A 27,221-nucleotide genomic window follows, 5' to 3' on the forward strand; every position below is an offset into this window, starting at 1 on the left:
TCGTGATGGGTTCTGATCCTTAAAGAGAGGACAGAATGGGAAAAGAGCTTCTCATTGCCTAGTTTAAACCCTCTGGGCTAGGAATAGAAGGGGGAACAGGGACCAGAACTTTTCTGCCATCACAACCGATTTCTTCATTCAAATAGAGTCGTAAACATCTAACTGTGGGTATTATGTCTACACAGGCAGAGGGAAGCAGAGGGCTGAGTTACATATGAATCTAGTCAACACAGTCAGTCTGAACAAGTCCACCTTCCCCTAGCCCTTTGCACTTGGTTTTGCAAGAAGAGTCATAGGCCTTCCTGTGGGTTTTGCTTGTGAAGACAGTACACTGCAGGGCTGGCTGCCATTTGCTCGCAACATGACAGGTACCTGGGAGCCCTGAGCCCGCAGAGAGCCACTGCCACCCTGAGGGAATTTTAAAAATCCAGTGAGTACAGAAAAGAGATCTGTCTTCCTACTTCAATTAGGACAAAAATACCGGATTCCATATCCCCTCCCCATGTCCCCCCAAATTGAGAATTCTGTATTTGAAAGAAAACTAAATCATTATTGCTAGAAACCAAAATCATGTATGAAGCAACCCAAGTCACTAGAAAGCCAATTTGGAAAAAGACATTTCCCTGGCTTCCTCTTGTAGCAAGGACTCATTTCACTGGGTGTCACTGCAAGAGATAGCAACAAATGTCTTGCTCAGTTAAGCTCCTCGATTTTAGCTAGATGAGCCCAGAGGGACCTGTGAGTTAATTATATACATACAATGCTTCGGCTAACACAATTTAGACAGTATTTGAAGTTTTAAAAAATGAGAAAACAAGTCCTTAACTGAGGTTGGGAATTGTCCTTAGATTTCCATAAAGAATAGATTCTTCAGGCAGGTGGAAACAGCACTGTCCCCTTCTCCAGGAAGCGACAGCACATCTCTGGGAGGGCAGAGTAGGAATATTCTTTGATATGGTTTTTTTTTTGGGGGGGGGAGTTCAGCTTACAAGAGATTCCATGTTATTCTTGTCTGGTGGTTACATCTTATGTGCTTGTTTGAGTATTTGTTCTAAAGTCATCTATAAAATTCCAGTAACAGGTGAAGACTGGTGCAAGTTGATTTAATCCTTTTTGGCACCAGTTGCTGAGCTGGGTTTTCCAATGAACTGTATCCATCACCAGGGCTCCAGGGGTCAGCTCATCTGTAGTTACACAGTCTCATTTCTCTTGTAGATTTCCATGGCAGGGAATGGGGAGAATGGGTGAAGGGGGAAGAAAAAGCTATGTTCATCTCAAAGTGGCGAGAAGACATCTTGCTTTCAGTTGAAATAAACTTAAGTTGCAACGAGAGGCCTTGGGAAAATAGTATTTGGGAATTTCTACCCCTTATCTTCTTGGCATGTGGAACAGAGCTGTATGATGAATCAGGTAGGCCTGGGCTGTGCTTGAGGAATTTTCCACTGTAACCAATAAGAGGAACATTGCCTTCACAGAGCAAGCGTCTGGGCTTACCAAATTTTTTTCTTTCAATGTTTCCTGCAAAGTTCCTCCTGCATTTATTCAGCACTACAGGTTTCCCCCCCTCCCAAAAAACACAACCAGTATTTTTGGATCAAGTAGATTTTAAGGTTTCTATTTTTTGGACCATGCTTTTCTTACAATATACAATGGGGAACTAGCCCTTCCTCCCCAAATCAAGAAAAATAAAGCTGTTGGCTTGGCGTTTTAATACAATGACGTGTCGTAAAGGAGGGAAGGGACTGAAGGAAGCCCTGTGCAATCCTGTGGTGGAGAGAGGACTACAGAGATCATTTCTCAGCAGACTCGCCAGCCTGCTTTTCGTCCTGCCAATATGTCAAGTTCTTTCCCAAAGCTTCTGGCATTTGCACATGACATTCCCTCTGTCCCTTCCTTGGGTCCTGGGCATTCTTCAGCATCTCGGCTGACCTGTTCCTGCATCACTAAGGAATTCTCTGAGGACACCATAGTCCCTTCCTCTAGGGTTTTCTGCCTCTGCATCTTCTATTTGGTCCCCTTCATGGCAAATTGCATATTGCAATAGTTGTTTTCTTATTCTTGTCAATCATAGCCAATATATCTTGATATTAAGCGTCTGGCACTTTGTAGATGTGCAATTATATTTGTTGGGTGGAGATATCTCTTAAACGAATGAGTAAATTACTGAATTTGTTCAGTGATCTTTATGTTCTGTAGTTCTACCCTTATTAAAATGCTTGCAAAACAAAACAAAACAAAACAAACTTGACAACAAAATCTGCTGGGAGCCACTAATTTTCTAGTTTGTGACTTCTAGTCCTAGTGAAATAGTTGTTCTTGACTATTTTTGTATGCATACTCAGCAAAAATATTTACTGAGCGTTTAGTAAATGCCAGGAGTTGTTCTAGGTGCTGGGGTAATGGTTAAAACAACAGAGTATTTTTCTTCACAGAACCTGTATCATCTGATTTTAATATGTGCTTTCTTAGAAATACAAAAAATGCATATAAACCAATAACCATAGCGATGTGTTACTATAGCATAGTGTTCGCTGCCAAGGCTCCAGTATTGGGCAAATCTGATTTTTCTGCCACTTATTGCAAATGTGAGTGAGTTACACAATGTCCCTAAGCCATGTATTTTTTTTTAAAAAAATCTATAAATTAGGGAGACCAGTACTTCATGGAGTCTTTGTGAGGATTAAATGAGATAATACTTGGAAAGAATAAATTGCTATTACTTGTTGGGTATTTATTATCATTACCACCTAGTTGGTCCGAAGGTGGTGGGTTATTGTTAAGCTATTATCATCACCACCAAGAGTGAACAAATATTTAAGCACCCACATGTCAGCCACTGGGATGGGACTGAGGATTCAGCAACATCAATGCATAAGAGGTATAGCCCACCTCTGCGATATCATGGAACTTAGGGTCTAATTTACAGTTTATGTAAAGGGGGGCACAGGCTACAAAAGAGCCTGAAGAGGCCTCTGGGAGGATGACCTATTTCAGACTTGTGCTTGACACAGAAAAGGCTAATTACAAATGCACAGCCTTCTTAAGTTACACAATTTAGCATGATAGCATATGGACATATTCTTTTTTTTATTACCCTTGTCATGGTCCCCCTTCCCCCAACACTCCCATATACCCTCCCCCAAGCTAGGTTAGAGCTGCCTACCCTGGAACCTTTTAGGTCATCCTGTCTAATTTAGCACGTTAAATATCTACAATTTTATTGAAACCTTTGACCTAAGCCAGTCTGGAGATTCTTAATATAGGCTTTAGGTGTCAGACAGTCCTGGTTTGTGTCCCAGCTCAGGAATTTATGAATTTTACGACCTTTGGCAAGTAATTTAACTTCTCTGAGCTTCTGTATTTGCAAAATGGAAGAAAATCATAGGAACTACTTCCTAGGGTTGTTGAGTGGCTTCAGAGACAATGTAAGGAAAGTGCTTACTACAGGCTTGGCCCATCGCCAGGCCTCACTAAAATGTCAGTCCCTCCTAGCGGGGGCTCATTGGGGCCTCCATCTGCAGAAACGTGGAGAGGCGCAATTCAGGTCATTTATTCACGTGAACAAAAGTGACCTAGAAACCTGACTTTTACTACCTATCAATCTGTCTTAATGAGCAGCTAGGAACTGGATGCATGAGATTTTACCATTTTGCAAAAAGCCCTTTGTAAGCCACAAAGTCCTGTGCAAGTGGAAGGAATTAGGATTATCCTCCCTTGATGTTCGCATTTTGTCTGAACAGGACTAATCACTCTTTTCTCTCTTGAGGAATCCCATGGAAACCCTCTCTTGGACCACTGAGCACTGAAGGCACAATTCTCCGAGTTGGTTTGTATGCTGACTGCCCAGAGTTGTGAATTTCTAGCAAGATCTGCAATTCCTATCTGTACATATTACAACACGTACCAATACACGAGTGACCCTTTAACATGACACTGAGCCAATATGGGAAAGAAAACAAAAGAAAACAAAACATCGTGCCTTTCAGATTTTGTACGAGAGACTCTGGACTCTTAATGGATTTTACCCAGTAAAATGGTCCTTCAATTGTCCAAGTAGAGCAATTTATGAAAATACACAGTGGTGTTCTGGAGTTGATGTGTACAGGTGGTGAGAGCTGATTGTGACGACTGTACACATCTCATTTCCAGCTTGGCTTTATCATGTTGGTAGCTTAAACTCAAGTCTGCCATAGTGGAGTAGTTCTAACATGGAAATAAAAAGAACCCTATACTGTATAAGTCAGGACTTTTTTTTGTGTGTGGCAGAGACAGAGAGAGTCAGAGAGAAGGACAGATAGGGACGGACAGACAGGAAGGGAGAGAGATGAGAAACATCAATTCTTTGTTGCAGGTCCTTAGTTGTTCATTGATTGATTTCTCATATGTGCCTTGACCTGGGGGGCTACAGCAGAGCGAGTGACCCCTTGCTTGAGCCAGCGACCTTGAGCTCAAACTGGTGAGCCTTGCTCAAATTTGATGAGACCACGCTCAAGCCTGAGACCTCGGGGTCTCGAACCTGGGTCCTCTGCGTCCCAGTCCGATGCTCTGTTCACTGCGCCACTGCCTGGTCAGGCAAGTCAGGACTTTTTATATTTTTTTTGTATTTTTCTGAAGTTGGAAACGGGGAGGCAGTCAGACAGACTCCCGCATGCGCCCAACCGGGATCCACCCAGCATGCCCACCAGGGGGCGATGCTCTGCTCATCCGGGGCGTTGCTCTGCCACAACCAGAGCCACTCTAGTGCCTGAGGCAGAGGCCATAGAGCCATCCTCAGCACCTGGGCCAACTGCTCCAATGGAGCCTTGGCTGCAGGAGGGGAAGAGAGAGACAGAGAGGAAGGAGAGAGGGAGGGGTGGAGAAGCAGATGGGCTCTTCTCCTGTGTGCCCTGGCCAGGAATTGAACCTGGGACTCCCTCACGCCAGGCTGATGCTCTACCACTGAGCCAACCAGCCAGGGAAGTCAGGACTTTTTAACTACTTCTTTTCTTTTCTTATTTTTTTGAGAGCTGGTTGTTAAAGATTTACAAGCACATCAATGGAAATACATTACTTGCCGAAACATTTTTCTACTCATCCTGGTTACCTTTCAAATCCCTTCCAATCTTGCGACACATAAGACTTCCAAATTCCAGAGCATTCTTCCATCCAGCCAAACAGCATCCATAATGTTAAATAATTCATAAAATCCTACCTTTACCACGAAGCTTTCCCATATTCAGTAGAGAAACCTGTTGCATTCGTTCGACCCCTTCCAGGCAGGGCACGAAGTCTCCATGGTAGACCTTTGTGTAATTGTTCCTAAAAGGCTCCGAGGCCTGACAATGTAAGGAACATCAGGTCTACACCCACTCTTGAGGAACCATTCTTTTCTGCTATTCCAACTCCATTGTCACCTTACCATTGCCCTTACTTTGCCTGACTGCAAAAGAAAAACCTCCAGTGTGCCTCATTTCATGGACAGCTCTCCTATCTGTCTCGTTAGGACATTGATGCAATGGGAGAAAAGGTACAAAGATCCAGGAATCCAGATCAGAGAGCTTGAGAAAAAAAGATCCTCTCATACCATTTCTCATTCAGTGGTTTCAGAATTAAATTTAGGATGTCCCTGTCCAAGAAAGTCTTAATTTATATTTTGTTTGTTAGGTACAAGGTAAGGATGTACAAAACCAGTTTAGTAGTATTGTCCAGTACCTGGTTACACTTCCCAAAGAAAATTTCAGTGTAATTTAAACAGGACTACATATTGGGAAAGGACTTTCAAATTTATTTAAGATGCACCAGGCAATAATACTTTACAGCAGTGGTCCCCAACCCCCGGGCTGCGGACCAGTACCAGTCTGTGGGCCATTTGGTACCGGTCCGCAGAGAAAGAATAAATAACTTACATTATTCCTGTTTTATTTATATTTAAGTCTAAATGATGTTTTATTTTTAAAAAATGACCAGATTCCCTCTGTTACATTCGTCGTAAGACTCACTCTTGACGCTTGTCTCGGTCACGTGATACATTTATCTGTCCCACCCTAAAGGCCGGTTCATGAAAATATTTTCTGACATTAAACCAGTCCGTGGCCCAAAAAAGGTTGGAGACCACTGCTTTACAGAGTTCATCCTACGTAAACAATCATAAACGTGGACAAAAATTTAGCCACAAGGCTACTTCTCAGAGCATTGTTAATAATGACCAAAACTGAAAACAAACCCAAATATCCAATAGAATTGGCTAGGCAAATTATGGTGTGTTCATATAATAGAAAATTATTGAGCCTTTGATATAATATTAGTAGCTAACATTTGTTGCGTATTACGCATTAGGGTTTTAACTAGCAGTATCTCATTTAAGTCTAATAATAGTCCTTATAAGGTAAGTACTGTTATTACCTCCATGTAACTCAGGCTAACATAAATAAATAATATACCCACAGTCAACCAGATAGAATCCTGGCTCTGTGTGTCTGTGGTGTGTATGTGTTTTGAGGTCACAACAGGATTTTTGGAAGTTTTTTCCAAACTACCCACTACTAGATTCTAGTTTGTCCCTTTTAGGAATGAATAACCTCTCAGTTGAAAATCACAACTATTGTGTTGGTGAGATTGTGGCAAAATTGGAACTCTCACAGACTGCTTGTGGGACTGCATAACAGAGTAGCCACAAATCGTTTGGCAGTTCCTCAAAATGTTAAATGAGCCATAACAGATACTTAACAAGTGTTAGCTACTAATATTATATCAAAAGCTTATCAGTTCCTCAAAATGTTAAACAGAGTTACCATATGACCCAGCAATTTCGCTTCTAGGTATCTTCCTAAGAGAATTGAAAACACATAGTCACACCAAAACTTGCACACAAATATTACAGAAGCATTATTCATAGTAGCCCCAAAGTGGAAACAACCCAAATATTCATCATCTGATAAATGGATAAACAAAATGTGATATATCTATTGTATGATATACATGAACCAAATGATATATTTGTTGTATATCATATCATCGTTATAGCACATATTATTTAACTATAAAAGGGAATAAAGTACTGATATAAGCTACCACATGGATAAACCTTGAAAACATTATACTAAGTAAAAGAAGCTGTCATAAAAGACTGCATGCTATATAATTCCATTTATTTGAAATGTTCAGAATGGGAAAATCCATAGAGACCCAAAGTAGATTGGTGGTTGCTAGGGGCTGGGGTGGGAGGAAGGGGAGTAACTGCTGATGAGTTTGGGATTTCTCTTTGGAGGGATGAAAATGGTCTAAAATTAGGTAAGGGCAATATCTGTACAACTCCAAATATACTAAAAGCCATTGAATTGTATACTCTAAAAGAATGACATTTTATGGTATGGTATCTCAATAAAGTTGGTATTAAAGACTAAAAAGTCACTGCTATCATAGTTACAATAGCCAAGATATGGAAGCAAGGCAAGTGCCCATCAGTAGATGAGTGGCTAAAAAAACTGTGGTATATGTATACAATGGAATATTACTTGGCCCTGGAAGGTTGGCTCAGTGGTAGAGCATCAGCCCAGCATGTGGATGTCCCAGGTTCGATTCCGGTCAGGGCATACAGAAGAAGTGACTATCTGCTTCTTCCCTCCGCTCTTTGTTCTCTCGCTCTCTCTCTCTCTCTCTCTCTTCCTCTCCCGCAGCCATGGCTCAGTTGCAACAACTTGACCCCAGGTCCTGGGGATGGCTCCATGGCCTCACCTCAGGTGCTAAAATAGCTCAGCTGCTGAGCAATGGAGCTGTGGCTCAGCAAGGCAGAGCATCATCTGGTAGGGGCTTGCCAGGGGATCCTGATTGGGGTGCATGTGGGAATCTGCCTCTGCCTCCCGCCTCTTGATTAATAATAATGATAAAAAAAGACATAAAAGGAAAACAAAACAATTACTGCTATCATAAGCACTGCTACTTCTGAGAGTATAAAAATCCTTCAGGTATATTAGAGCAGAGAAAATATAATGGTATTTAATGGCAAGGATAGAAGTTCATGTTATGTTATTTAAAAGTCATAATACAATAATATATATTGACCTGACCCCCTTTTTGGTTTAAAAAAACATGTATATGCCAAAAGGAATATATAAAAATACTTCATAGTGGTTATGTATAATTTTTTTTTTGGATCCTATTTTTGTCAAAGAAAATGTAGAACATTTTTTGTTCTAAATTTTGTCAAAGAAAATTTAGCATCATTTTTGCAGTAAGAAAATTTTACAGTAAGAAAATGTTAAAGCTTTTATTAATGTCATGATATACTTTTTAGGGTGAAAGGTTATATTGAAAAGATCAAACGTCATTTTTTTCACACCAGGAAATTGAGACACACATATATAAGTGTATATGTTGTCAAATGCATAGAACACCTCTCTCCAATAAAAATATAACACAAACCACACATGAAATTGTCAATTTTTCAAGTTGCCACATTAAAGAAAACAGATGAAATTACTCTTAACAATTTAAAAAATAATTTTAACATTTTTGAAAATATTTAATTTAACCCAATATATCAAAAAGTGTTATAATTTCAACATATAATCAGCATAAAATTATTGTGTTCTTTTTTCATCTCAAGTCTTTGAAATCTTATGTGCATTTTAAGCTTACAGCACCTCTCAAAACTGACCACAGTTCTAGGGCTCAATAACCACACGTGACTAGTGACTATTGCACAGAGGAACTAGTCCAAATGTGTTATTTCATTCATAAAATGAATTTTTTCAATTTCTTTCAAAGAGAAATGTCTATCTACTAAGGACTTGAACTAGACTGTAATGCTAAAACCAAACTAAGCAATATTAACCTAATACACCCCATAACTACATACAAAATGGATATGAAAATGTATATAGATATACCAACATATATATACACACATACATATAGATCACATATAATCGTAAATTTGAACCCAATCTGCATTTTCTCCTAAAACCGGTAAGCTGAATTAACAGAATAATAAATATCAAAATCCTGAAAGTGCTAAGGTGATACCATATAACAATATATAACAGATAACAAGAAAGATGTAATTGAGTCACTGTAATAGTAATCACCCTAAGAGGCCAACTGTTTAGTTCAACACTTATGGCTTTAATTCCAGGTAGGAGAAGAAGCCAGATAGTGAGCTGTCATGACCTTAAAAAAGGAATTTTCACAGCTGGGCACTGTGACGATCTCCACCAAAGGTGGAGAAATTTAAAAGTATAGTTACAGGAATCAGACAGAACTTTTACCAGTCTTTTAGATTGGATTCAAGAGTAGAATTTTATGGTCACATGATCAGTGGGTGAATTTGATAACTTTTTTTTTAATTTATTTTTTATTTTTTAGTGAGAACAGAGGAAGCAGAGACAGACACCCGCATGTGCTCTGACTGGGATTCACCCAGTAAGCCCACTTGGGGGCGATGCTCTGCCCATCTGGGACTGTTGCTCTATTGCTCAGCAACTGAGCTATTTTAGTGCCTGAGGTAGAGGCTATGAAGCCATCCTCAGCACCAGAGGCCAACTTGATCAAACCAATTGAACCATTACTGGGGGGGAAGGTGGGGAAGCAGATGTTTGCTTCTCCTGTGTGCCCTGACCAGGAATTGACCAGGAATTGAACCCACATCATCATGCCAGGCTGGCACTCTACCCCTGAGCTGACCAGCCAGGGCCAATTTGAGAACTTACTGAATTGAGTATCCCACTGCCTTTCACGCATGCCTGTTAAGAGTTTTGTGTGAGCAGTTGGGCACTCCCTCTTCCCTAACATACTTTATTCTCTGACTCCCAGGCAGCACTTCCTCTTGGTTTTTCTGCTACCTCGATGCGTGTTTCCTCCTTTCAGGCTCATTTCCTGGCTCCTCCTCACTGCTTTGGACAAGCAATCTAGAGGTCAAAGGTCTTAGACTTTTCTATTCATTGTCCCATCCAAGGTGACTAGTCTCATGGTTTGCTACTCACATGATGACAAAACCTCACACTTGAATTTGAGCATAAACCACTCCCTTGGCTTCCAAACTAATATCACAGACAGTGAACCTGACATTTCACTAGGTATCTAATAAGGTATCTCAGTCCCTCATGCTGCCCCCATACCTGTCCCAGCTTTCCGTCCTTGATTCCTGTTTCATTCCCTACATCCTTCCGGTCCATCAGCATATCCTGCCATCTCTAACTTCAAAATACACATAGAATCAAACCACCTTCATGGCTGTTACCTAACATGCTTTGAACACCATCACATCTCACCGTGGTTGTTTCAAGAGACACTAAGCAATGTCTGATCCCTTCTTCACTGCCCTACAAAATGGTTTCTATGCCAGCAGGCAGAATGGTCCTTTTAAATGCAAATCACCTCATGTTGCTTTTCTGCTCAAAGCACTTAGTGGTTTCTACTCATTCAGCAAATAACTTTCTTAAAATGCTAGAAAGGTTGGGCTCCAGTTCTAGCTCTGCAGTACCCCCAATTTTTGTCTCAACCCCTCCTCTTGGCCCACACACAGACACAGTGGTATCCTTATTGTCTGCCAAACACGCCAGAACCTTTGTCCTGAGGCCCTTCCTTGAGATAGCAGTGTCATTCAGGTGTCTGCTCTAGTATCAACCTTTCGGAGATGCCTTTCTTGCCCACTCTGTATAAAATAAAATAGCACTCCTCCCTCACCACTCCCCATCCCTGCATTACTACCCGACAGTATATGTTTATCGGGTTTGGGCTATTATTCCAGTAGAACAGAATTTTCCAGGAGATGGGAATGTTTTTGTTCTCTGCTCTATACACCTGGCCCCTACAACGGTGTCTGGCACATATTGGTTACTCAAATGTATACCTACCATCTGAAAGAAGAGTCAATGTATGTTTGCTTAATAATGAAGGTCACTCAGGAGGGGAATCTTAATGAACAAAAAACCTAGGATGTTTGTCCATCCATTGGCCTTGTTCAAAATGAGGTCTAGCCCTTGCTTAGGCTTCTGGGAGGTAATCTATGTCATGCCTGATAGCAGTGTCTTTGTGTAGAGTGGGGGTTGTCCACACCAGAAAGACCATGTGACTTAGCATGAGCCCTTTGGATTGCGCAGTGACCATTGACCTAGAGGCTAATCGATCATGCCTACATAATAGAATGCCAATAAAAACTCTGACCACCAGGCTAAGGTAAGCTTCCCTGGTTAGCAGTACTTAATGTATACTGTCACACATCAATGCCAGGAGAAAAATTGTTCTGCGGACAATGGAAACTTTACGTTTGGAACCCTCCCAGATTCTGTCATGTGCATCTCCAACTCCGGCTGACTTAAATCTCTACCTTTTCCCTGTAAATAAACTGTAACCACGTGTTGAATAGCTTTCTGTGATCTCTGTGTGTCCCAGAGAGTTATTGAAACTGAAGGTAGTTTTGAAAGCCCCAAGATTTATTGTTGATGTCAGACGTGAGAACAGTCTTAGGAACTCTTCCTTTAAACTCTGCAGTTTGGCTAACTCTGGGTAATGCTAAAGATACATTCAGCAAGGTTCAGATTAAAAGGTGGCTTAAAGATCATTGGGTCTAGCCCATTATTTTACTGATGAGGAAAATGACGCCTAGAGAAGAGAAATGCCTAGATCACCCAATGATTTGCTGCATGGACTGCAGTGTCCTGGTTCCAATGATCAGTCCCCACCCCCAATGACTCTCCTCAACTTTTTAAGAGGGTAAATAGAAGGTTACTGGAAAGTTAACTTGGCTTAGCTCCCTACTGTTTTAAGGTCGTAATCAAGGGGAGAAATGACTACTTCCAAAAGTTATGAGGGTCAGCCCTAGACACAACAGAGGTAACAGAACTCTTCTCTTCTCTCTCATCTCTGGTTTTTGCCAGACGTGGGCCAGGGGGAGTGCAGGAATGGCTGCATCAATCTTCCTGACCCACAGCTGCAGAGATCTGGGAAGGAAGCCTTTGTAAACACTGAGAATCCGCATAAATCACCCTCTTCCTACACCACCACGTTCTCCCACCGTCTTCTTCTTTGGAGGGAAACTTCTAAGTATAGGCACCTTTGGAAGCTACAGCACATGTGTTATGGTGCACTGAGCCCATTATGTGGGAAAACGATTTGACAAGTTCAAAGTACTGTGCAAGCAAGGTTGCCAACCTGTTGTTTATTATACTAGTGAGATAGATTTATGGAAGCCAGGCCCTGGCTGGTTGTCTCAGAGGTAGAGCATCGGCCCAGTGTGTGGAAGTCCCAGTTTCGATTTCTCAGTCAGGGCACACATGAGAAGTGACCATTCTGCTTCTCCCCTTCTCCCCCTGCCTTGTTCTCCCCCCACCTTGCTTTTCTCCTCATGGCTCAAATAGTTCAAGCAAGTTGGCCCAGGGTGCTGAGAATGGCTCTATGGTCTCGCCTCAGGAACTAAAGTAGCTCAGTGGCTGAGCAACCGATCAGCAGCCCTAGATGGGCAGAGCATCCCCCTACCGGGTGGACCCTAGTTGGGGCACATGCGGGAATCTGTCCCTCTCCCTCCTCACCTCTTATTTAATAAAAAAAAATATTTACAGAAACCAGAATTCAAGAGCAATATGGACCTCGAACTTGTAAGCAAGGCTGTATATATTTTAAAACTCAATAAATATTAGTGGAATAAATGCAGAGTGAAAGTATTATAACCCAAGTTTATGAAATTACATCTGGAAATAGCATAGGCCCTGAGTAGCGACGTTAACATTTTAGGGTTACAGGTCGTTTTGAGAATTTGATGAAAGTTTTGAGCTCTCTCCCCAGAAAGAAAAAGAACCAAACAAACATAGTTTAGAATACAGCCTCCAAGTGCTGATTCCTTGTGTCTATTTCATGGGCAGAAATAGAAAGGGGGTCAGGGTGGGGGAATCCTCAGACCAAAGAAAGGTCCCAAATTGAATGCAAGTATAGAATTACAGTGACACCACCTTCCATGCATATTTTGATATGGAAAATAATATTAGCTATCACATATATAGCACTTAATAATATAAGGCCAGATGTAAGCTCCCTTTCCAAGATGGGTCAGTAAGATGTACTAGGCAAATGGCTAAAGGCGTGATGTTTGAGAATAAGACAGAGTTCAAATCTCGACTGTGATATTTCCTAGCAGTGTGTTAGGCAACTTTCAAATTATTCTGTGCTTTACTTTTATTGGCAAAATACTGATAACAATAGCATCTACTCCATAGGGTTTTTGTAAACACCAGAAGAGTTAACGTCTATAAAGTGTTTAGAACAGTCCATGGTGTGTAAGACCCACCTAAGCAATGTTAGCTGTGGGTATGGGGGCTGCATACTGTCATTATTATGTCTGTTGTTGTTCACATGGATGCCAGATACATTTACTTTCCCTGTATTCATTCTTCAATTGTTTTGGCAGATCCGCTTCTTTTCCTCTCTATCCTCCCCCCACCCTTTTTTAGCTGACTCATAGATATCGTTTCATTACAAGGGGGTATGAAACTGTTTATATCAGTGGGCTCATAATATAGGCATTAAACATCAAACATCTACTACCCGCCTACTATGCACTTAGCACATACCGGTAAGGAACTCACAACTTGGTTGAGATAAATGCTAAAATCAGGACCTTGCAGTCAACACTGCAAGCCTCAGTGAACCTCTCAAGATTCCCTCCTTGCCAGGCATTCCTTTGCCTCTGCACCTTTGTAGATTAGTCTCCTTTATCTGTAGGGGATGCATTCCAAGACTCTCCCACAGTGGATGCTATACTATGATTTTTCTACACATACAGACCTTTTCACTTAAAGGAAGCACTTTATGACTTCTCTTTGGCATACGGAATTGCCAGCATCACTACTCGTGAGCATTGGGGCCATTATTAAGCAAAATAAGGGTGACCTGAATATAAGCACTGTGATACCTTAACAGTCAATCTCATAACAGCGATGTCTTCTAAGGGACTAAAGGCTGGCTAAGTGCCTACAGTTGGAGATGCTGAACAAAGGGATGTTTCACACCCCCATCGGACTCCCAGTGTCCAATACAGTGCCTGACATGCAAAATCAAAGTTATTAAGTGTATGCATGAACTAAAGATTCAGCGTCTCTAACTGTATATTGTGGGAAAATAAAGCTATTGATTTTTCTTAAAAAGAAAAAAGATTCAGTGTTCCTATCAGCAGTTTGTTGGGTCATTTGAGTACTCTGTGTATTGTAGGGCTTAATAAGTAATGGTTGTTTGTAAACTAAAGACTAGAACTGATTTTCCATGCCCAGTTTTAAGCAGTTGTTAATGAGCAGGCCTGAAGTAAATAAAGTCATTCCTACACATTTAGCAACATTTGCATATTTCCACATCACCTTGTAATATGCTTATAGCTCCCTTAACCAATCTGAGTGTTGTCAAAAGAATCCCATCTCTGCCTGGCTTTTGAACTCAGCTTATTAGGCAAATTAGGAGTTACAAACTCCACCTCTGTCACAAAGGACAACAGCTCTAACTCAGAGATTTCATAATGCGCACATAATTGGGAGAAGTTAAAACCTGTCATGTCATAGATTAGTCCGTGATTCTTCAATAAGTAATTATTAAAATGGCAAAACAAACAATCTTGAGGAGTTATTACCATTTGTCAATTCATTGGGCTAAATGATATTGACTAGGTGATGGCCTGGCTGGGTTTTCTAATACTCTCAGGGTTAAGCAAAACAGAATGAGCTTAAACAAATGTGGAGGGACTAAGAGGCATCAAGGAGAGCTAAGTCTAAGCTTCGTGTAATAACACAATCTTTTCTGTGTCTAGGAAGAAGTGTTTTTCTCCCCATATTTTAAAGAATATGATAAGCAATGACATTATAAAGGCTGTTTAACTCATAATCAAATCAGCTACCATTTGATGAATTGTGCTTATTTCTACCAACAGCCAGGCATTGTGCTTATTTCTTTACATACAATTAACTTCTACCTCTCATGATTACTCCATAAGGAAAAGATTATTAGTATCACTCATCACTGAGGCAACTAAGACTCAGAGATGCTATCTTAGAGCAAGTAGAATGGGCCTATCTATCCTTTGGGTTTTTTGTTGTTGTTGTTGTTGTTTTGTATTTTTCCGAAGTTAGAAGCGGGGAGGCAGACAGACTCCCACATGCACCCAACTGGGATTCACTCGGCATGCCCACCAGGGGGCAATGATTGGCCCCTCTAGGGCTTTGCTCTGATGCCACCAGAGTCATTCTAGTGCCTGAGGCAAGGCCATGGAGCCATCCTCAGCACCCGGGCCATCTTTGCTCCAATGGAGCCTTCGCTGTGGGAGGGGAAGAGAAAGACAGAGAGGAAGGAGAGGGGGAAGGGTGGTGAAGCAGATAGTCACTTCTCCTGTGTGCCCTGACCAAGAATTGAACTCAGGACTTCCACACGCCGGGCCGACACTCTACCATGGAGCCAATGGGCCAGGGCCTGGGCATATCCATTTTTAAACTCAGTTTTACTTGACTCTTAACCAACTGGCCCAGAAAGTTCCACTTAATTTTCCCATGGAAAGTTCTGTTCAAGGTCTTTTACCCAGTAAGTACATACTAAATATTTATTAAAAGAACAAAGCTATAATCCCCATAATTCTTTGAAAAATACTTAACAGTCATCAGAATGATTTTTCTCTCAAAAAGTTTGTTCAGTCTAGAGTATCCTGAAATGGTGAGAATTTATGAAACTATAAAGAAATTCTTGGACCTTTATTTGTTGTCAAAAATTTTTCTAAAGCCTATTCCCATGTGTTTTTTTTATTTTTTGTGATTCACTTCTTTATTACTTAGAATATTATATCCACACATTAACTAAAACTGAATATTCCAAGATTTAAATGCATAAGAGGGAGTTGTCAATACCTCAAAGCATAGAAACTTGGTATAATAGGGAAAAAATAGGGGCTCAAACTGCCAAAGAAGATAGATTTTCTACTTTAAAACACATGTCTAGGATATGGAAGTAGACCAACTAAAAGAGGCAGGCTTTACCTCTGGCCAGGTAGCCCAATTAGTTAGAGTATCATCTTGATACACCAAAGTTGCAGGTTCAGTTTCTGGTCAGGGCACATACAAGAATCAACCAATGAATGTATGCTGCTCACAAAAAAATTAAGAGATATTCTATCACGTTTGAAGCGATAATCCCCTAATTTTTGTGAGTGGTATATAAATAAGTGGAACAAAAAATTGATCTCTCTCTCTCTCAAAATCAATCAATAAAAATGTTTAAGATGATAATAATAATAAAATAAAGGTAATGATCTGCCTTAATTTAGGACAGCAAAAAAAAAAAAAAAGAAAAGAAAAAAAAAAGAAAACGAAGAGTAATAGGGATCTCTTTTTCCCAAGATCTCTTTAAAATGATGGTAAAGGAGCAAAGCAGATGTAAGCTCACAACAATGAAGAGCACAGAAGGGCAGTCATTAAGTGGATATGAATTTCATGTGCTTCTGGGGGAAGAAATGTAGGACAGATGGACAGATGATAACATTGAAGGGGAGAGCTAATGCTGCCGATGGGAGCACGTATGTCCCTGCAGACACCTGAGAGGTTCAGGGCTTAGAAACACCTAAAATGACATGAGGTGGGGACTAAAAATGGAGGCGGTGCTGAAATGAAATTCACAGAGAGAAATATCGGGTCACTTGTCCATCATCCCCACTGTGTCACTCCTCCCCCAGCTCTACCCTGGAGGTAGACAATAGCAGGTCCTTCCCTCTGTAACACATTTCTATAGTCTTGGGTAGACTAAGGTGTTGAGTGTGGAACTCGGGTCCCCAAAGTGAAGTGCTCCACATTCTAACATGTGAGATTCCAAGATGCAAAATTATCTTCCTGCAGTCTCGCTCCACTGTGAAACCAGCCAGTAAAAAGCCCTGTTGCTACTCATTTGACTGTTCTGTTGATTCATTTTCAGATGTGACCGGGTAAGGTAAGACCAGCTAGATGATTGAGTAAAACCCACGATGTTTAAAAAAGTCAAGACAAAAACATAGTGGGGGACAGATATCATTTTTAAGACATAAATAAATAAATTCTAATTGGCACATGCAGAAATATTTAAGAAGAATCAAGAAGAACTACAAATCAAGGACAAGATGCTATTTAAAAAAGGGAAAAAGAAGAGAATAAGAAAATCTCATGGATTACAGAATATGGCTGACTTGTTATCAGATCATTAGAAAGTTAAAAGATGTAGTCTAGAAAGTGGACAAATGGAACAGAATAGAGAACCCAGAAATAAACCCATGCATATACAGTCAATTAATTTTTGACAAAGGTGTCAAGAATACACAATGGGGAAAGAATACTCTTTTTAAGAAATGATATTGGGAAAACTGAATATACATATGCAACAGACTGAAAATGAACACTTATCTCCTATTATATAGAAAAATGAACTCAAAATGAATCAAAGACCTAAACTTAAGAATTGAAACTGTAAAACTCCTAGAAGAAAACATAGGTGAGAGCCCCTTAACATTGATCTTGACAATGATGTTTTTGACATGACACAAAAATACAGGCAATAAAAGCAACAGTAAACAGTGGGATTAAGAACTATCTGCCTAGCAAAAGAAACAATCAAAATGAAAATGTGACCTATGAAATGGGAGACGATATTTGTAAACAATGCATCTGATATGGGGAGAATATCCAAAATATATAAGAACCTCAAAGCACTTAATAGCAAAGTAACAAAATAGCAAAGCTCAATTAAAAATGACAAAAGACCTGAATAAACGTTTTTCCAGATGGTCCACAGGTATATTAGCATATCAACATCACTAATCAATGGGGAGCTGCAAGTCAAACCACAATGACATATTACCTCATAACTCTTAGGATGGGTATTTTCTAAAAGTACAAAGATACAAGTATTGGTGAGGATGCACAGGGAACCCCTGTACACTTTTGGTGGAAATGTAAATTGGTACGGCCATTATGGGAAACAGTATGAAGGTTCCTTACAAAATTATAAATAGAATTACCATATGATCCAGCAATTCCACTTTTGGGTATATATACAAAGGAAAGAAAATCACTCTCTTCAAGAGATACTTGCATTTCCATGTTCATTGCAGCATTATTCACAGTAGCCAAGACATGGAAACAAAGTAGTGTCTGTCGATGAATAAATGAATAAAGAAGGTATGTTTTTTTAATGTACATAACAATAGAATATTGTTCAGCCTTACAAAAGAAGTCAGTCCTGCCATTTGCAACAACATGATTGAACCTAGAGGACATTCTAAGTAAAATAAGCCTGACACAGAAAGATAAATACTGCATGATCTCCTATAGGAAATTATTTCAAAAAGTCAAACTCATAGTAACAAAGAATAGAATAGTAGTTACCAGAAACTGGGAGAAGAAATAATTGTTCAAAGAATAAAAATTTTCAGTTGTAAGATAAATATATTCTCGAGACGTATTATACAGCATGGTGGCGACAGTAGTTAATAATTATGTATTGTATACTCGAAATTTGCTAAAAGAATAGACCCTAATTGTTCTGACAACACACATAAAGTAATTATCTAAGGTAGTGGAAATGTTAATTGGTTTGATTGTGGTAATCATCTCACAATATATCTGTATATAAAATCACCACATTGTACACCTTAAAGACATAAACTTTCTTTGTCAAGCATACCTCCTTAAAGCTGGAGAAAAAAGTAGGCCAAAAAAGATAAAATATTAGAGATAATAAAATTAAAAAAAATATTCTATAAGTCCATCAATCAACTAATAGAATTATAGTACCAGAAAGGTCCCTTTTGATTAGAAAATTAGGAGGGAAGGAATTATTAAAGAAATACTTGAAGAGAATTTTCCTCAATTGAAGAACAAGAGTCTTCAAAATGGAAAGGACCCATTGTGTATCCATGTTAATTCTTTTAAAAAGATCTACAACTACATAATCATTGTGAATTTTTGGAACACCAAGGATAAAGGGAAGATCCTAAAAGTTTTTTGGAAAAAAACCACACCCCATCTATATGGTAATAACTTTCAGATTGTCATTGGAATTTTCTCTTCAGAAACATTGGCTCCCAAAATATAATCAAGAAACAACTTCAAATTTCCAAGAGAAAATGGTTTTCAAATAAGAATTCTATCCTATTGGCTGAATGGCTGGGGAACCTAAAATTTATTGAACTATGCCATATTTTTTTATAGATACTTTACTGGAAATATCAATATTTCTCTAAGCAATGTATTATTTTCATCACTCATGGATGGGATCTGCTAGTAGGTCAACCCAATGATTAAGTGGCAGAGCCAGAAAAACCTGCTATTCTTCTAAAATATATCACTGATGTTTTGAACACACAAAGGCATGCTAGTGTACAAGGTACAGAAGCCACAGTGGAGATGCAGGGCGAGTCTTCCTTTACTGGAACTTGAGGCAAGGGGTAGGCTGTTGCCATTTGTAAAGAAGCATTATGTCATTGTTGCTAACTTGGCAACTTGCAAAGGTTAGTGTTCCAGTTGACAACATGGGTAAATATAATTGAAGAGATTTTATAAATTGAGGCACATACCTTTTTGAAGTCAAATATGACCAAGAAGCTCCCATTAAAGACAGCTGGCTTATTGGTGCTCACTTAAAATATCAGTACAAACAACTTTAAGCCAAAGCCCCAGATTTCCCTACATTTTAATAATTTTCCTACAATTTAATAGTCTCTGTCCTCTTTCTATTTTAACCTGTCTTCTGGATCCCAGTTATTCACTCCTGAAACAAATACACCTTGTATCTGAGGACCTTTCCTAGGCACTATGTCAGTGATGATAAATGAAATACGAAGTCTCTGTCCTCATGAAATGTCCTATCTATGAAAATAATGAACAGGATGAGGTGAGAGAAAAGAATGCAAGGGTGAGGGAGGCTGACTTGGACAGGATGATCAGGGAAAGGCTCCCAAGGAAGTAACATTCGGCTGATTCACAGATCCAGCCATGTGCGGGGTTGGTGTGATAGGTGGGCCATTACAAGAAAGGGAACAGTAGTGCAAACACCCCAAGGTGGGAAACAGCTTGGAGAGTTCAAGGAACTAAAATACTGATTCAAAGCAATGGAAAGGGCGGGTGGTCCAATATGAGATTGGAAAGGCAATCAGAACCATAATACATTGGGCCTGTAGGCTATTGGAAGAAGAAAATAAAATCCAAGGTGTGATGAGAAACCTCTGAAGAAGTTAAAGTACAGGAAGGACATGAACTGATGTACGGCCTTCTGTTTTACCTACTTAAGGACCTCATCATATGTGGGTATGTTCTATGAGCATCTATAAACCAACAGGCTCAGATATCACCTTGCTTGTCCCCAAAGGGTCCCCTTTTTTCCATTTCTCCCCTCTCCCTCCCCTTTCAAATACTTATTGAGACTCAATTCTTTGTCAGAATATAGGGTCCCTATATTTGTCAAATGGCAAAACATCAAGTATCTTAACATTTTTCATTTCCTTACACCTTACATCTAATCAGCAGCAGCAGCATCCTATAAACTTGATTGCAAAGAGTCTCTCTAATTCTGACAAGTTCTGGCTTTTGTTACTGCTCATTTAGTAGGAATAATAATAAATAGCAATAGCACCATTACTACAACAAGAACTAATATAAATTCTAATGCAGCACTTACTTTGGAGCAGGCTTTGTTCTTTGCATTTTATAGAAATTAACATTTATTTTTCACAGAATCTTGAGAATTCTCCAGATATACTATAGTACACTGCCTCTTTTTAGGGGTCATATTGGTTGCCATTTCTCTCCTCTTTGCAATCCGTCCTACCCATTTTATTGACAAATTTCCCCCACACAAAGCTCTGATCAAGCTGAAAGCCATCCATGTTTCACAGTGCTTTCCAGAATGCCATCCCAACTCCTTAACTTATTAATCACCCTGGTCCTACTCTACACTTCCCAATTCATACCCCAACTCTTCTGTCTACATGATAGATTTTTGCTACACTGGAATCAATATATTTGTAGTTATCGTAGTGCAGCAATTCTCAGAACGCGGTCTGGAACCTCTAGGGATCTCTGAAGCCCCTTTAAGGGATCCATAGATCAAAATGGTTTTCATCTTACCAAGATTTTATTTGCCATTTTTACTCTCGTCCTCTCACGAGTGTCCACTTACATTTACAGAGGCTACAGGATGTGTGATATCGCTATGGACTGAATACAGCTGCCTTCTAGTAAGCCACACATTAAAGAGATATACACAAAACATCCAGCATTGCTACCCTTCTTACCAATATTTTGGAAAATTATAGTAATTTTTTTCAATGAAAGTATGCTCTTGATATTAATAGGTAATAGATTATTGTTATTTTAAAATAAATTAATATCTCTACAATATCTCAGTTTTAATGTCTAATAAAGGACATATAAATAGATATTGCCTACATAAATTAAAGGTCTTTGGGGTTCTCGATAATTTTTAAGGTTGTAAAGGGGTCCTCAAATAGCTTGAGAATCACAGTTCTAATGCTTAAGAATATAGGATTTAAAATCAGATTGGCTTGGAGTGTAAGTCCTGGAGATGCTAATAACTTTTGATCTCAGGAAAGTGAAAGTTGCATCAGAATTCTGTTTCCTCAATAGGAAAAATAGAAATAACCTTATAGGATAATAGAAGCAAAATGTTTGAGCTAGAGTTGGCACATCGTAAATTCACAATAAATGATAGATTCTGCCAGTATCATGATCAACATAAAAATGATTTTTTTTGTCATTTTCCTAATATGATCTGGCTTTCCTGTCTCTGAGTTATTAGTGATATTCTTGTCTCTCCAGGGACTGTCCTTTTAGAGTCTTCTTTACCTACTGAGAGCCAACTGCAGGATGATAGTATTTTGTAGAATTGAGGTAACTCACTCTCTCTTGAACATGCAGGCAGGAGAGATGTTTTTCTCTGTGCACTCAAATCAGAATGAAGGCGGTAACAGAAAGACCAACGTGTTGTATTCTTTGTTTCTTAGTTTCTAACTAGAGTGCTATAAGTTTCTAATTTATAGCAGGGATATTAATCTTAAGAGTCTGGTGCCTGAGCAGGGAATAAAAAGGACTTTTGAAGATGAAAAGCTTGGCTTTAAATACTGAGCACCAATGCCTAAAAGATTGAAGGCTTTGGCTCTTATTCTACAAGGAAGGAGAAAAAGGGAAGAATGCAGGTTGATTGCATAACAGCATGATTATGAAAGGAGACCAAAGTCTGACCAAGTGACAGGAAGCAGGATGATCAGGAGGGCAAGTCTCTAAACTAGATGTCCCCTGAGTCTCTGACAAGGCTCATCCTAGTCCTGGGATAGACAGATGAGTGATAGAAGTTACAGACAGATTGTGTGAACTCTCACGACAGCAGTAGGAACTCGTATCTCAAGTTTGCAAGGATAGCCCAGAGAGGTCGTAACCTTCTCAGAGCGGAAGAAACCTCATATCTAACCACTGGCGGTGCCTGAGTGACTGTTGCAGCAGCTGTTCATGTCGACTGGCTGAGTACATCTGCCCAGAGTCCTGCAACCTCAACATAGGGTGAGAAAGACTGACAGAAATTCCTATAGCTGCTTGAGAGCAAAGCAGAAATAACTAAGCACACTGGTGAACCCAAAGGAGCCAGGAGTCAAAAGGGTGAGAGAGTGGACATTGGGTTGGAGGTCACTGCAGAACCGCAGTTGGCAGCAGCAGATAAAAGCAATACCATCAGTAAACATAAAAAAAGTAAAAGAGTCACAGCCAAGGCAAGACCGGAAGAAAATAAAAACTAAACATATATGATAAAAGACTTGTATCTAGCCTATGCAAAACACCTCTTACAACTCAATGATAAAAAGACAACCTGATAAATATGGGAGGCAAAATAGTAGAACATACTTCACCAAAAGGAATATACAAATGGCAAGTAAGCACGTGAAAGAATGTCCCATGTTATTAGTCATTAGGTAAATGCAAATTAAAAACACAAAGAAAAGCATTGCCTACCTGCTAGAATGGCAAAGACTTACTAGATCAAACGTGGGTGAGGATGGGGAGCAGCCGGAATTCACACACATAGCTGGTAGGAACGCAAAACAGCACTTTGGAAAATATATATTTGGTAGTTTCCTATAAAGTTAAACACACACCATTCAATCTACTCCTAGAGATTATTTGGGAGAAATAAAAACATATGTCCACGCAAATAGTTGTATTTGAATGTTTATAATAGCCCGAAATTGGAACAACACAAATGTCTACCAACTGGTGAATGATGTCGTTCAGCCACACAATGTGCCATTATTCAGCAATTAAAAGAAACTATTAATAAATGCCACATAGATATATCTCAAAGTCAACATAATAAGTGAAAGGAGTCAGAAACAAAAGGCTATTAGATGTATGCTGTGTTGAATTCTAGGAAAGCCAAAGGTCTAATGACAAATAGCAGATCATTGGTTGCTAGTGCCAGATGGTGGTGGGGAATGATTTCTAAAGAGCAGAAGATGTTTGGGGTGATGGAAATTTTCTCTGTGTTGTCCAATATGGTAACCCTAACCACACATGACTACTGAGTACTTGACATAATAGCACATATGACTGGGGGCTGGATTTTCAATTATATGTAGTTCAAATTAAGTCAAATATAAATAAAATTAAAAGTTGTAATGAAAACTTTAAGTATGTTTGGAACAAAGGGCATTTTAATCTACTTTTTTTTTTCTAAATGAGAGAAGGGGAGATAGAGAGACAGACTCCCACATGTGTCCTGACCGGGATTCACCTGGCAAGCCCCATCTGGGGCCAATGCCTGAATCAACTGAGCTATCTTCAGTACCCGGGGCTGATGCTTGAACCAGTCGAGCCACTGGCAACAGGAGGGGAAGAGCGAGAGAAGGGTAGGGGATGAAGCAGATGGTTGCTTCTCATGTGTGTCCTGACCAGGGATCGAACCCAAGACATCCCAAGCCTGGCTGACACTCTATCTACTGAGCCAGCCGGCCAGGGCCTAATCTACTTTTCCAACTATGAATTTTATACAATCTAAATACAAATCAAGTGTCTGATGAAAATTTATTCTGAATTACAATGTTCTGTATGTGTAAAATACACAGTGGATTTCAAAAAATTAATGTGAAAAATATGTTAAGTACCTCATTAATCTATATTTCATATTGGTTATGTGTTAAAATTATATTTGGATATATTAAGTTAAATAAAATGTATTATTAAAATTAATTTTACCTGTTTCTCATAGCTTTTTCTTTTTTAATGAGGTCACTGGAAAATTTTAAATCATGTTATGTGGTTTACATGGTATTTCTATTGTACAGCACTATTTTATATAATAATTGTGATGATGGTTACAAGCCTGTCTGCCTTTGTCAAATCTTACTGAACAGGGCGTTTAAAACTAGCAAATTTTATAATGTCAATGACACCTCACACAGCAGATTAAAATATAAAAGACAATCCACATCAAAGAAGAGCTATAGAGATAGACCGGCCAAGGTCAGTTTCACCTGGAGGGCGTTCAAGGTGAATGACACCTGGAGCAGATGATAGAAGAGTAACACCAGGGAAGGACAAGATGCCTGATGCCTTTTGGGGATAAGTCTGGAGTAGGGGCAAGACAAGTTATACCCAGAAAGGGGTGCTGCAAGGACAGAGGTCCGTGTGGAAGACCAGAAGAGGTGAGGTACTCCTTGGCTGAGTCCCACACAGACAGAGGAGGGTACAAGGGATGCCATTTTGATATCAAGGGAAAAGGTTACCGAGGGTTGGGTATGTGTGAAATTGAATGCCTAAATCCTAAATGATCAGATTAGATCTGAAAGTCATTGGATTACCATGAATTTGCAAGACTACATCTCCTGCCATCAGCTTAAGTGGAAGGTGAAACCAACACATGAAACTGTTATTTTGTACCGGTGAGTTGGCGGACAAGGAGACGCTGAATTTTAAGTCATCCCTGTGCCTTTTTCCGAAGGCGCTGCTCAAGCAGTGCTTTCTCTCAGAGTGTCTCCAGAACCCTGGTCCAAATGAATATTTTCCATATTAGTGTTGTCAAAAATTGGCTTATATTTCCATCCCAGAAATTTTCATGCAGCAGGTAGTCAAAGAACATTCTTGGAATCAATCTCATCACACAAGGGCCAAGTCTACAGCAGCATCTATATGCTGTCTGGTCTTCACAAAGTTGGAGAAGGTGCTAAGGGCCAGGGGAGGCCGAATACCATCACAGAAAGCAACCCACTGGCTGTTGTGTGGAAAGCACCAGCTCCTGGTTGCCAAGTTCCCTTACTTAGGGGAGCCCCGCTCTCCCTTGCCCCGCCTAAATGCTGCTGGGATGTCAAGATTCATCTCAGTTCCTTCCTCCTTTCTACTCTTTTGAAATCAGATTACTTTATACCTTAGCAACTGTGAGTTGTTTACTGTTGCTTCATATGTGTTGGTCCTGTCTCCCCAACCTCATCATGAGGCTCTTGAGGACATGTTTCATTCCCAAAGTGTGCAGCACGTTGTTAAGCATTTAAACCCAACGATCAGGTGTCATGAGTGGTTAATCCCCTAGGAAGACAAACCACATTTTTCTTCCTTATAAATGAGCTCATAGAGAAAATCTGTAGAGCAGAAGAACAGCAACAGGTGGCATTTCATTTTATGAACTTGCCCGAAGTCAAGTTCCTGGTATACATTCCCACAGTTTGTGCTCTAAGAGCAGACGATATGATCACTAAAGCCATGCATGGTACCCTAGGTGACATGAGGTACCTCAGGGCACCACAGCAAACTCACAGGGGCACTGTGGCAGATTTTAAAATTTTGAGGGAAATGCCTGTCGGACACCATGCAAACTATTAGCTTGAAGTAAGTCCTGGTTTCAATATTGGGTCGTGCTATGTGTCATATCTTTGCAAAGCTCAGTTTTCAGTGGTTGCTGGGACTAAAGCAAGTATGGGAGGGGGCAGGCTAATCAATGTGGGAGAGCAAGCTGGATTCCAAGGTTCAAGAAACTGCAGTGCTCAAAAGACACACACATTCCATTAACAAGTACTTTTGTTTGTAGAAACATTAAATTAAAATATTTTTTCTCTCCATATCTATTTTTTCAGCATTCTACTAAATGGTCTAGATGTAAATATGTATCAAGTTAGTTGGACCTAACCATGTAAGAAAGGAACCACTGGCTAACTCTTCTGGCAGAGGTCTCTGAGAAACAAATACTGAGATAATGAGTCCGTGAACTAAGGGAATCTAGAGATCTCTGCTCTGTAAGATTCATTTTATGGTTTCCATGTTGTAGTCAAAGCAGTCAATAACCTAGAGCAGGGGTCAGGAAACTTTTTGACTGAGAGAGCCATGAACACCATATTTTTTTTTTTTTTTTACAGAGACAGAGAGAGAGTCAGAGAGAGGGATAGATAGAGACAGACAGGAATGGAGAGAGATGAGAAGCATCAATCATCAGTTTTCATTGTGGCACTTTAGTTGTTCATTGATTGCTTCCTCATATGTGCCTTGATTGTGGGGCTACAGCATACCGAGTAACCCCTTGCTTGAGCCAGCGACCTTGGGTCCAAACTGGTGAGCTTTGCTCAAACCAGATGAGCCTGCGCTTAAGCTGGCGACCTCGGGGTCTCGAACCTGGGTCCTCCACATCCCAGTCCGACACTCTATCCACTGCGCCACTGCCTGGTCAGGCTGAACACCACATATTTTAAAATGTAATTCCGTGAGAGCCATACAACGACCTGTGTACGTTATACATTTTCCAATAAAAATTTGGTGTTGTCCCGGAGGACAGCTGTGATTGGCTCCAGCCACCCACAACCATGAACATGAGCAGTAGGAAATGAATGGATTGTAACACATGAGAATGTTTTATATTTTTAACGTTATTATTATTTTTTATTAAAGGTTTGTCTGCGAGCCAGATACAGCCATCAAAAGAGCCACATCTGGCTTGCGAGCCATAGGTTCCTGAGCTCTGGCCTAGAGTGTGGAGGAATTTACCTGGGGGCACATACTAGTAAGTACCAGACCTGGGATTCGATTTCAGGTACCCCGCCACAATGGAAGACTCATGCTCTAAACCTCCTAGGCTTACTTCATTCAAGAGCCATCGGTTCAACTCCTGGAGACAGTCACCAAAGAAAAAGCAGATGGTCCATGAGAAGTAAGAATGGGAGAGGCATTCCCCCAGGGGTAAGAGAGGGCAGTGGGAGGTCATTGAAAGAAACT

At 40.0% G+C, this 27,221-nt stretch overlaps 1 protein-coding gene across 2 annotated transcripts in view; it reads right to left on the reverse strand.

The window, feature by feature from the left end:
• Window positions 1-27,221, reverse strand: part of PPP2R2B (protein phosphatase 2 regulatory subunit Bbeta) — a 457,098-nt gene that overhangs the window by 280,785 nt on the left and 149,092 nt on the right. The gene's annotated exons all lie outside the window — the stretch shown is intronic.

This window comes from Saccopteryx bilineata, chromosome 4 (assembly GCF_036850765.1).
Source record: "Saccopteryx bilineata isolate mSacBil1 chromosome 4, mSacBil1_pri_phased_curated, whole genome shotgun sequence".
NCBI classification, from domain to species: Eukaryota; Metazoa; Chordata; class Mammalia; order Chiroptera; family Emballonuridae; genus Saccopteryx; species Saccopteryx bilineata.